Here is a 12,319-nt window from a genome sequence, read left to right as displayed (position 1 = left end):
AGATCCCCTGCAGAAGGGAACACCTACCCACTCCAGTATTCTGGCCTGGAGAATTCCATGGACTGTATACTCCATGGGGCCACAGAGTCAGACACGATGGAGTGACTTTCACTTACGGTAAAAAGACAGGAAAATACAACAGGATTTCATATTATTTAACAGCCAAAATTTTATGTATTTATGCATTGAACTTTAGATTTCTAGAGGCAAGTACATTCATTCGGTAAATATTTACTGATTGCCTATGATTTTACTAGGCATTAGTGGAGAAATTTGAGAATGTAAAAATGACAGTTATATTCTCTGCTCTTAAGACATTTACAACTGAGTTGGAGACACACAAATGCATACAAATACATTTTATTGCTATATAACAACTATGCTAATTCGCTTCTTTGCAACCCCATGGACTGTAGCCTTCCAGGCTCCTCTGTCCATGGGATTCTTCAGGCAACAATATTGGAGTGGGTTGCCATTTCCTTCTCCCTTTTCTCTGTATCTTTTCCAGCATTTATTTGTAGACTTTTTAATGATGGTCATTCTGACAGATGTGAAGTGGTAGCTCATTGTAGTTTTGATTTGCATGGAATGATTTTCCCTTTGATATCAGCCTGTTTCACTCCTACACCACCTCCTTCAAGGCTTTGCTCAACTCTCTCACCTTCTCAATGAGGCCTATTCTGATCACTCTATTTAATACTGCAACCTGCTTCCAAACTCTACCACTGGCATTTCCATTCCCTTTATTCTGCTCTACTTTTTCTTCATAATGCCATAAATCATGTAATTAACCATTTAATTTGCTGTAGTAGTATATTTATTGTTTCTGATCTGTCTTTCTATACTAGAATTAAAACTTCAAACCGATAGGACTTTGTCTGCTATTTCATTTATAGCCTTAGAGTCTTGAGTGCTTGGTGCATAAGAGGTACTGAATAAATATATATGGAACGAATATATGATTCACTCATTGAGGCTGAGCATATCACCTATCTAATTGAATCAGGATCTCTTAGCAAGAAACAATAGAGAGTAGCTGTTGGATGGTCAGTTAACAACATCTGACTTGGATTCTAAGATGCTCAACTACACAATTGGGAAATTGGATTACGGACCATGTGCAGAGTTATTTGAGCTTTTATCCAAATCTGATACTCAAATTAAATAGGAGCTACATTTTATTTCCTGAAATTATTTTAATTTTAACAAGAATATGAAATTCTTTATGGATTAACAAGAATATGAAATTCTGTATGTATGTATGAACCAGTGGTAGTATTGAAATGTTTTTAGTTTTACAGAGATGCCATGGTATCAGCGATGGAAGGATGGAGGTATAAGTAAGTATAAAGACACATGGTTCCTGGCACATAGGGAACACTCAATAAACATCTGCTAAAATTTTCCTAGGGCTATTTTCTTTTTTTGGCCACACTCTGTGGCATGTGGGATCTTAGGTCCCCGATCAGGAATTGAACCTGGACTCCCTGCCTTGGAAGCGACCAGGTGGCTCAGCGTAAAGAATCCACCTGCAATGCAAGAGACGCAGGAGGTGTGGGTTTGATTCCTGGGTCAGGAAGATCACCCAGAGGAGGGCATGGTAACCCACTCCAGTGTTCTTGCTGGGAAAATCCAATGGACAGAGGAGCCTGGTGAGCTATGGTCTGTGTTGTTGCAAAGAGTCAGACATAACTTAGTGACTTAATGCATGCCCCTGCATTGCAAGGTGGAGTTTAACACTAGGCCACCAGGGAAGTCCTTCCTAAGGCTATTCTTATCTGTACAAGTAATCAGAGAAATATGTGATAGAGTATATTGACTATATCATAGTATCTTACTGTTGGAATGGGCTGGAATGATGTACTTCCTTTTTATTTATTTATTTTTGGCTGTGCTGGGTCTATTTTGAACTGTGGTATTGGAGAAGACTCTTGAAAGTCTCTTAGATGGCAAGGAGATCAAACCAGTCAATTATAAAGGAAATCAATCCTGAATATTAATTGGAAGGACTGATGCTGAAGCTGAAACTCTGATACTTTGGCCACCTGATATGAAGAACTGACTCATTGGAAAAGACTCTGATGCTGGGAAAGGTTGAAGGCAGGAGAAGAAGGGGACAACAGAAGATGAGATGGTTGAATGGCATCACTGACTTGATGGACATGAGTTTGAGCAATCTGTGGGGATTGGTGATGGACAGGGAAGCCTGGCGTGCTGCAGTCCATGGGGTTGCAAAGTGTCAGACACAACTGAGCTACTGAACTGAACTGTGCTGGATCTTTGTCACTGTGTGTGGGCTTTCTCTAGTTGTGGTGAGTGTGGGCTCCTCTCTAGCTGTAGTGCATGGGCTTCTCATTGAAGTAGTTTCTCTTGTTGCAGAGCACAGTCTTTAGGTCTCACGGGCTCAGTAGTTGCAGAGCATGGCCTAAGTAGTTTTGCTGTATGGACTTAGTTGCCCCATGACGTGTTAAGTCTTCCTGGGCCAGGGATCAAACCCTTATCCCTTGCATTGGCAGGTGGATTCTTAACCACTGGACCACTAGCAAAGTCCTGAACCTCATCTTTAGTGTTCTTCACAGGTTAGCCAAAATGAGTTGAGCACAAAAAATGAGCACAGGTGAACTAAAATCTGCTTTCCTCTAAATTTTACTCCTTGGCACTCCAGAACAAATCTATACACTTTAATACATGAGAGCCTGTCAAATATTTGAAGGCAGCTACCGTGTCTTCTCTTCTGCAGAGTAAACACCCTCAGTTTCTTATCTAGCTGCTTCAAGATTCTTCATCATGCTGGGCACCCTGTTTTGGATGAAATGCAACTTCACTATATAGTTTTAAAATGTTAGTGCCAAAGTGGCTCATAGTGCTGCTAATCAAGTCTGATAAAATGAAGTGCAGAGAAACTTTTAACTAAGTATGATGTTGAACAAACATTCATTCAAATCCAATTAAAATAAATAAATTTATATTAAAAAAACAAATACAAATAATACAAATGTATTAGTATGAACAACTGGTTGCAAATGACAAAAGCTACAGCTCAGATCAACAAAAGGTCGGCCAAAATGACGAAATACATAAATAAATGAAGTAAGCAAATAAGCAAGCAAGCTGTCAAGCAAGTAAGAAAGTGATGGAGGAATATCGACGAATGTCTAAAAAGTCAAAGGTAGGTCCAACTCTAAGTAGAGCTGGAGATCCAGGGGCTCAAATATCATCTGAACTCTGTCTTCATTGCTGAATTCTGTTTTCTTTTGTGTTTTCTTCACACCCAGGCAGATTCTCTTCAGTCATTTCTTCTTAGAAGCTCCAAGTTTACATCTGACTGAATTAGCAACTCTACTCGATGCTAAGGACAGAATTCTGGAGAAAAACCAACTTTTAATGAAAGAGAAAGATGATCTTCCAGATTATAAATTCTGTCATAAAGGAAATGATTTCAGAGTAGTGTAACTTGCTGTGACTGGCTCTATATTGGCTTTTGGTGACAGCTGCTTTCTTTTGAATGAACTCATATGCATCCACTTTGTGTCTTTCAGAATTCTTCCTGGAACTGATGTCAAACTCATGATGTGAAAGTTGTAGAATCTATCCCTTACATATTTGGGAAATTAAGATATCATTTCCCATGCTGTACACCAAAACTAATACATTTTAAATCAGCTATATTTCAATAAAAAGATATGATTTCCCTTTTATCTTTTGATCCCTTTCTAGTTCACACTGATTCTTTAGAGATCTATAGTAGTTCCATAAACATGTATCAAATACCACTTAATGGAACTTTTCTCATTCATATTTGCAAGTTTTTGGATTCTGAGGAATTTATTTAGGCTAGTACTCTTGCCTGGAAAATCCCATGGGTGGAGGAGCCTGGTAGGCTTCAGTCCATGGGGTCGAGAAGAGTCGGACACGACTGAGCAACTTCACTTTCATTTTTCACTTTCATGCATTGGAGAAGAAAATGGCAACCCACTCCAGTGTTCTTGCCTGGAGAATCCCAGGGACGGGGGAGCCTGGTGGGCTGCCGTCTATGGGGTTGCACAGAGTCGGACACGACTGAAGCGACTTAGCAGCAGCAGCAGCAGCAGCAGCAGACACCTTTATATTAAACATTTAAATCCTACCTGTTGTAATCTGCCCACTTGCCTTGACAGTCTAGGTTTCCATCAAAGACGTTTTTAGCTTGGATTTTTGTCTTTAAGAAACAGAGAGTCAACCAGTTTTTAGTTTGGATTTTTGGCTTTAAGAAACAGTCAACCAGGTTAACTCTAGATTATGGAGAAAGCTTTATTATAAGATTCCATGTAGCTGTGAGGAACAAAGCAGGCTCATAAGAACAGAAAGGTGGATTTCAGGGAGTGGTGTCTGTGAGCAGGTCCTAGGCAGCAGAAATTTGTGAGTCTTCTGGATAGTATCAGATCAGCTTTTGACTCAGTCAATTGTGACTGTGATCTGTGGCTCACTGTTTGCCTTGATCTTTTCTCCACAACTAAAAACATATAACTGGCATACAATAAACTATACTATACTTTTTCAAAGGCATACAATTTAATGGCTTTTGACATAGTGTACCTGTGAAATCATTACCACAATCAAGACAGTGAACGTATCTATCAGCCCCCAAAGTTTCCTCATGTTCTTTTTTCTTTAAAAAATATTTATTTATTTTTATTGAGGTATATTTTCTTTACAATATTGTGTTACTTTCTGCTGTACAATGAAGTGAGTCAACTGTATGTATACATATATCCTCTGCCTATTGGATCTTCTTTCCACTTCTCCCTGCCAATCCCACCCTCTAGGTCACCACAGAGCACTAAACGGAGCTCCCCGCAGCTTCCCACTAGCCATTTCCTCGTGTCCTCTCTTTATCATTATTATTATCCTCATGTTCTTTTGTAATCTCTCCCTCCTTATCCTTTCTGTCCGCCTCCTCCCTCTTGCTTCCCCTTCTCTCTGTCACAAGAGATTGGTTTGTATTTTCTAGATTTTTATGTAACTAGAATCATAGTGTATATATATTATATATATGTATACTGTACACTGTTGTTAACTATAGTCACTATGCTCTGCATTACATCTCCAGACTTATTCATCTTATAACTGGAAATTTGTACCTTTTGACTAATTTCACTCATTTCCTCCATGTTTTGGCTATTGTAAATAATGCCACAGTGAGCATGGGGATGCAGATGTCTCTTCAGGACAGTGATTTTACTTCTTTGTATATATAATCAGAAGTGGAATCACTGGATCATATGGTAATTCTCCTTTTAATTTTTGAGGAAATTCCGTACTGTTTTTCATAGTGGCTGCACCAATTCACATTCCAATTTGTGCATTCCCAATAATGCACCAAGTGTCCATTTTTCTCTATATCCTCACCAGGATTTGCTATCTCTTATGTTTTTGGTGCTAGCTACCCTAACAGGTATGAGGTGATCTTTTCATTTTAGTTTTGACTTGCATTTCCCTAATGGTTAGTGATATTTGGCACATTTTCATGTACCTGTTGACCATTTGAATATCTCCTTTGGAAAAATGTCAAGTAGATTCTTTGTTCATTAAAAAATTTTTTTTTAATTGGAGTATAATTGCTTTAGAATATTGTGCTGGTTTCTGCCATACATCAACATGAATCAGCCTCAGGTATACATATATCTCCTCCCTCTTGAACCTCACTCACATCTCCCACCCCATCCTACCCATCTAGGTTGTCACAGAGCACGGGGTTGAGCTCCCTGTGTTACACAGCAAATTCCCACTGGCTATCTACTTTACATATGGTAATGCATGTGGTTCCATGCTACTCTCTCAATTTGTCCCACTCTCTCCTTCCCCTTCTATGTCCACAAGTCTGGTCTCTATGCCTGCATCTCCATTGCTGCCCTGCAAATAGTACCATCTTTCTAAATTCATCAGTACCATCTTTCAAGATTCCATACACATGTTAATATACAATATTTGTCTTTCTTTTTCTGATCTACTTCATTCTATACAATAGGCTCCAGGTACATTCACCTCATTAGAATTGCATCAAATGTGTTCTTTTTTATAGCTAAATAATATCCCACTGTGTATATGTACCACAATTTCTATTTCCATTCATCTGTTGATGGACATCTAGGTTGCTTCCATGTCCTAGCTATTGTAAAAAGTTCTGCAACAAACATTGGGGTATACAAGTCTCTTTCAATTATGGCTTTCTCAGGGTATATTTGTAGAAGTGGGATTGTTGGCCATATGGTAGTTCTATTCCTAGTTTTTAAAGGAATCTCCATACTGTTTTCCATAGTGGCTATATCAATTTGCATTCCCACCAACAGTGTAAGAAGTTTCCCTTTTCTCCACATCATTTCCAGCATTTATTGTTTGTAGATTTTTAAATGATGTCCATTCTGACCAGTGTGAGGTGATAACTCATTGTAGTTTTGATCTGTATTTCTATAATAATGCCTTTGCTGATTTTTAATTGGATTGTTTGTTATTGAGTTACATGAGTTTAAAATATATTTTTAGATATTAAGCCCTTGTCAGATGTGTAGTTTGCAAATGTTTTCTCCCATTCAGTAGATTGCCTCTTCATTTTGCTGATTAAAATCTTTTGCCCCTTTTTTCTGAGACTATGTATTTTCTTATTAATGAGTTTTGAGATTCTTTATATATTCTAGATAAAAGACATTTGTCAGATATATGATTTGCAAATATTTTATCTCAATCTTCTTTTATCTACAGATTATTTGGAAGTATGTTATTTAGTTTAAAAATGTCTGGGGATTTCCCAGCTATTCTTCTGCCAGTGACTTATAGTTTACTTTCTTTTTTTAAAAAAAATATTTATTTATTTATTTTTGACTGTGCTGGGTCGTGGCGGGTGCACAGGCGTTTCTCTAGTTTTGGTGAGAAGGGGCTACTCTCCAGTCGCGGTGCACAGTCCCATTGCGATGGCTTCTCTTGTTGCAGAGCAGGGGCTCTAAGGCGTGCAGCTTCAGTAGATGTGCTGGGTGGGCTCCTGGGCACTAGAGCACAGGCTCAGTAGTCGCAGTGCACGGGCTTAGTTACTCCTGGACATGTAGGGTCTTCCTGGATTAGGGATTGAACCTGTGTCTCCTGCATTGGCAGCTGGATTATTTACCACTGAGCAACCAGAGAAGTCCCGTCGTTTACTTTCTTTCTGATCAGAGAATATACTTGTTCTTGTTGTTAAATGTACTGGGGCTTGTTTTAAGGTCCGGAATATGAGCCATAGTTTGACTTTGCACTTGAAAAGAGCATGTTTTCCGCTATTGGTGGGTGGAGTGTCCTATAAATGTCAATTAGGACAAATTAGTTGACAGTCGTATTAGTTTCCTAGGGCTACTGTAACAAAGTACCACAGACTGGGTGGCTTAAACCAGTAGGAATTTATTCTCTGACGTTTTTGAAGCTAGAAATAAAAAACCAAGACGTCAACAGGGTCATGCTCTCTCTGAAGGCACTTGGGGAGGATTTCTTTGGCTTTTCCTAGCTTCTGGTGGTTGCTGGCAATCCTTGGTGTTCTTCTGCTTGAAGATGTATCACTGTAGTCTCTCTGGTCATTATCACATGGTTTTCTCCCTGTCTATGTCCTGATTTCCCTTTTCTGATAAAGACACCAATAATTGGATTAGGACTCCCTCATATAGTACATCTAGTACAACTTCATTTTAACTTGATTATATCTGCAAAAACACTATTTCTAAAATAAAGTCACATTCATGGGCATTAGGGGCTAGGGCTTGAACATATCTTTTTTGGGAATACAACCTGCATCAATAACCTTTTTCCGTATTGTTACTGCTTTTCCTGTGTACTTGTTTTATCAATTTTTGAGAGGGATATTGAAATCTCTGATGATAATTTGTGGATTTGTTTATTGTCCTTGCAGTTCTAATTGGCTTTGTTTCATGAATTGTGTTCTGTTATTTGGTACATAAAATTTTGTGATTATTATGTTCATTGAATTAAATAACTCAATTATTACTATGAAATGACTCTGTCCTGGTAATATTTTTTGCTCTGAATTCTACTTTGGTGTTAATATAGCCACTGAACCTTTCTTTCTTTGTGATAATCCCATCCTATTTATTTATTTAAAAATTTTTTGCTTTATATTGGAGAATGGTTGATTGACAATGTTTTCAGTTTCAGGTGTATAGCAAAGTGATCACTGAATCTTTTGACTAGTGTTAGTATTGTATATTTTCTCCCATCCTTTTATTTTTAACCTGTTTGTGTCTTTATATTTAAAGTGAGTTTCTAGTAGGCAGTTTTTAATTGGGTGTAACTTTCTCATCCAATCTTCAAGTTTACTTGAAATTTTATTCTGGAATGTCTAATTTGCTATTAATCTTAGCAGTATATTTTTCAGACATTATGGTTTTCATTTTTGGAGTTATACACATATGTATCTGGGCTTGCAGGTGGCTCAGTGGGTAAAGAATCAGCCTGCAATGCAGGAGACTCGGGAGCTATGGGTTCTATCCCTGGGTCAGGAAGATCCCCAGAAGGACATGGAAACCCGCTCCAGTTTTTTTGCATGGAGAATCTCATGGACAGACAGCCTGGTGGGCTACAGTCCATAGGGTTGCAAAGAGTCGGAAATGACTGAAGCGACTCAACATGAATGCACACACATATCCACATAATCTAGAATAATCAGTTTATTTCAAAGTCATCTGGTTAGTAATCTTAAGTCCATCTACAGCTTTAATTCCCCTTTGCCATATATCCTAACATAGTCACAGGTTCCAAGAATTGGATGTGGGTATTAACACCCATGTTCTTCCTTCCACAAGAAATTAAATCCTTCTTGCTGGGGCCTGTGGAATAGCCATGTATCTCCTATCCCAGGAGACTCTCTTTATAGGGTCAAATCTCACTATTCTGACATTAAAGAATGCAGACTTGGACTTTCCTTGTGGTACAGTGGATAGGAGTCCGCCTGCCAATGCAGGGGACACAGGTTCAATAGCTGGTCCAGGAAGATTCCACATGTCATGGACCAAGTAAACCTGTGTGCCACAACTGCCGAGCCTGAGCACTAGAGCTTGCAAGCCACAACTACTGAGCTCCTGCAGCACAACTACTGAAGCCCACATGCTCTGGAGCCCACAGGCCACAACCACTGAGCCTGAATGCTGCATTTACTGAAGCCCATGAGCCCTAGAGCCCGTGCTCCACAACAAGAGCAGCCATCACAATAAGAAGCCCATGCACTGCAATGAAGGGTGGCATCCGCTCACTGCAACTAGAGAAAGCCTGCTTGCAGCAACAAAGACCCAGTGCAAACAAAAAAATAAATAAATACAGTAAAAGAATTTAGACTTTATTAAGTGCCTATGTATAACATTCCAAAGCAGCCACAGCAAACACTTTGCTACCATCACTCCATTCAAACTCCACCAGAATCTTGCAGTGCAGCTATCATGCCCATTTTACATGAGATCCATATAGTCAAAGCTATGGTTTTTCCAGTAGTCATGTATGGGTGTGAGAGTTGGACTATAAAGAAAGCTGAGCACAGAAGAATTGATGCTTTTGAACTGTGGTGTTGGAGAAGACTCTTGAGAGTCCCTTGGATAGCAATGATATAAAACCAGTCAGTCCTGAAGGAAATCAGTCCTGAATATTAATTGGAAGAACTGATGGTGAAGCTGAAACTCCAATACTTTGGCCACCTGATGCGAAGAACTGACTCATTAGAAAAGACCCTGATGCTGAGAAAGATTGAAGGCAGGAGGAGAAGGGGACGACAGAGGATGAGATGGTTGAATGGCATCACTGACTCGATGGACATGAATTGGTGATGGACAGGGAAGCCTGGTGTGTTGCAGTCCATGGGGTCACAAGGAGTCAGACACGACTGAGCGATTGAACTAAACTGGACTTACATGTGAGGATACACAAGCTCAGCAGTTATGGAGTGGATCCAAGTTCATTTAGCTATTGTGTGTTAGTTCCCTTTGTGACATAGTAAATTGCCACAAATTTAGCAACTTAGAACAGTGTCCATTTATTAGCTTACTGTTCTGTAGGTCAGAAGCTTGGTCACAGTGAGGCTGGGTTCTCTGCTTATGTTCTCAAAGGCTGAAATTCGGGTGTTGGCCAGGATTTTCTTTTCCCCCTGGAGTCTCTAGGGAAGAATCTGTTTATAAGCTCATTCTTGTTGGTGAAATTCAATTCCTTGTGGTTATAAGACTGAAATCCCTGTGTTCTTGCTAGCTGTCAGCTGGGCCAGTCTCAACCCCTAGAAGCCACTTGCATTCCTTGCCACATGGTTCCTCCCATCTTCAAATCCAATAATAAAGAGTCTTCTTTGTTCTGAATTCTTTTCATGCCCTAAATCTCTTTAGCCAGGAAAAGCCCCATCCCTTTAAAGGGTTTACCTGATTAGGTCAGGCCCACTAAAGCTCTTTTTAAAAGTCAGCTGTGTCATATAGTAAAAACTAATGAAGAAACTGATATCCCTTCCTATTCACAAGTCAAGGGGGGAATTATAAAAGGGTGTGAGTCACTGAGAGTAGGTTAGAATTCTCCTGCCTCAAATGGGTAAAGCTAGGCTTGAATCCATGTATAGCAGATTCTAAAGCCTGTGCTCTTTTTTCTTTAAATTTCATTGAAGTATATTTTATTTATAATGTTGTGTTAATTTCTGACATACAGCAAAGTGTCTCAGTTATACATACACATATATTCTTTTCCATATTCTTCTTCATTATGGTTCATTGTGGTCTTCCCTGATAGCTCAGTTGGTAAAGAATCTGCCTGCAATGTAGGAGACCCTGGTTTGATTCCTGGGTCTGGAAGATTCACTGGAGAAGGGATAGGCTACCCATTCCAGTATTCTTGGAGGATATACTGAGATAGATCAGATCAGATCAGATCAGATCAGTCGCTCAGTCGTGTCCGACTCTTTGCGACCCCATGAATCGCAGCACGCCAGGCCTCCCTGTCCATCACCAACTCCCAGAGTTCACTCAGACTCATGTCCATCGAGTCAGCGATGCCATCCAGCCATCTCATCCTCTGTCGTCCCCTTCTCCTCCTGCCCTCAATCCCTCCCAGCATCAGAGTCTTTTCCAATGAGTCAACTCTTCTCATGAGGTGGCCAAAGTACTGGAGTTTCAGGATATAGTTCCCCATGCTATGTAGTAGGACCTTTTTATTTATTCATTCTATATTTGATAGTCTGCATCTGCTAACCTTTAACTCCCAGTCTATCCTTCTCCCACCTAACCGCAACCACGAGTCTATTCTTTGTTTGTGAGTTTGTTTTGTAGAAAAGCTGATTTGTGTCATATTTAAGGTTCCACATATGTGATATCATGTGATACTTCTTTCTCCTCTGACTTACTTCACTTAGCATGATATCTCTAGTTACATCCATGCTGCTGCATATGACATTATTTCATTCTTCTTAACGGCTTACTACTATTCCATTATTATACACACACACACACACACACAAATCACATCTTTATCCATTCATCTGTTGATGGACACTTAGGTTGTTTCCATCTTGGCTATTGTGAATAGTGCTTCTATGAACATAGGGGTTGCCTATTCTTTCAAATTATAGTTTTGTCTGAATGTATGCCCAGGAGTGGGATTGCTGGATCATGTAGCAACTCTATTTTTAGTTTTCAAAGGAACCTCCATACTGTTTTCCATAGTGGCTATACTAATTTAGATTTCCATCAACAGTATAAGAGGGTTTCCTTTTCTCCACACCCTCTCCAGCATTTATTATTTCTAGATTCTTTGATGATGACCATTCATTATAAAGTGGTACCTCGCTGTAGTTTTGATTTGCATTTCTCTAATAATTAGAGATGCTGAGCATCTTTTTGTGTGCTCATTGTTCATCTGTATGTCTTTGGAGAAATGTCTATTTAGGTCTTCTGTCCATTTTTGATTGAGTTGTTTTTTTGGTTGTTGTTGCATTGTATGAGCTTCTTGTATATTTTGGAAATTAAGCTCTTGTCAGTTGCATCATTTGCAAATATTTTCTTCCAGTCTGTGGGCTGTCTTTTTTATTTTTTTAGAAAAAAAAATTTAATTATTTGGCTGTGCTGGGTCTTAGTTGCCTCATGCGGGATCTCTGATCTTTGCTGCAGCATGCAGGATCTTTAGTTGTGGCATGCAAACTCTTAGTTGGGGCGTGTGGGAATTATTTCCCTGACCAGGGATTGAACCCAGGCTCCTTGCATCGGGAGCACAGAATCTTAGCCACTGGGTTATCAAGGGTGTCCCTGACTTTTCCTTTTGTTTATGGTTTCCCACCAGTGGGGTAGAG

This window comes from Bison bison, unplaced genomic scaffold, assembly GCF_000754665.1.
Source record: "Bison bison bison isolate TAMUID 2011002044 unplaced genomic scaffold, Bison_UMD1.0 scf7180017864382, whole genome shotgun sequence".
NCBI classification, from domain to species: domain Eukaryota; kingdom Metazoa; phylum Chordata; class Mammalia; order Artiodactyla; family Bovidae; genus Bison; species Bison bison.
This window is presented reverse-complemented; position numbering follows the sequence as displayed.